The 963-nt window shown below is 41.4% G+C and overlaps 1 non-coding gene across 1 annotated transcript; it reads right to left on the bottom strand.

Annotated features, from left to right (window-relative positions):
- Positions 1-383: 383 nt before the first annotated feature.
- Positions 384-458, bottom strand: Trnas-uga (transfer RNA serine (anticodon UGA)). Its single transcript has one exon. It is a non-coding gene; the product is annotated as a tRNA-Ser (tRNA).
- Between the last annotated feature and the right edge of the window lie 505 nt (positions 459-963).

Genomic DNA, 963 nt, shown 5'->3' with positions numbered 1-963 from the left:
TATTGAGAAAATTTAGAGAACCGTCATTTTAAGCTGACTGCCGAACGATTCTACTGCCGTCAACATACACTGCGCGTAAGGGCCACGAAGATAACATACGAGAAATTAGGGTTCGTACGAGTGGAACAGAAAAGGAAATGACAAGCAGTGGTACAGGGTACCCCGCCACGCGCCCTACGGCGTCTTGCCGAGAGTCTATGTAGATATAGATGTAGATATACCAAAACCGTAACACGATGATACTCTGAAATCTCCCGACGAGATTAAGGGAGGCTTTCAACACGGAACGTCGTGGGTAGCTGTCCAAAGGGTTTCCAGAATGAAATTTTCACTCTACAGCGAAGTGTGCGCTAATATGAAACTTCCTGGCAGGTTAAAACTGTGTGCCGGACCGAGACTCGAACTCGGGACCTTTGCCTTTCACGGGCAAGTGCTCTACCAACTGAGCTACCCAAGCACGACTCACGCCCCGTCCTCACAGCTTTAATTCCGCCAGTACCTCGTCTCCTACCTTCCAAACTTCACAGAAGCTCTCCTGCAAACCTTCTTCTGTGAAATTTGGAAGGTAGAAGACGAGGTACTGGCGGAATTAAAGCTGTGAATACTAGAGATGGGCAAAACTGTTCTTTTCAGAGATTGGATCAGAACTGTTCACTCCCTGAAATGAATTAGCTCTTTTTCATGACTCACCACTCATTTACAATAGAAAATAAATGGAAGGCACATTGCCCTTTAAACTTGGTTTATTCCAGTACTATACCTGTATTTTTATCTTATTTGATCCTATTTTGAAGTAACACAGATAATGAGTAAGAATTTTGTATTGTTTATTGAAATTTCCACGATATGACAAAGTTTTTGATTATTGATTTATTTTGCACTATCGTGGTTTTTTGGGTGATCGGAAAATGTTGTAACTTGAGATTTACATTAACAATATATTTGGCTATAATGTATTAAAAT

The sequence above is a fragment of the Schistocerca cancellata genome, chromosome 8 (genome assembly GCF_023864275.1).
Source record: "Schistocerca cancellata isolate TAMUIC-IGC-003103 chromosome 8, iqSchCanc2.1, whole genome shotgun sequence".
In the NCBI taxonomy this organism is placed as follows: domain Eukaryota; kingdom Metazoa; phylum Arthropoda; class Insecta; order Orthoptera; family Acrididae; genus Schistocerca; species Schistocerca cancellata.
This window is presented reverse-complemented; position numbering and strand designations above follow the sequence as displayed.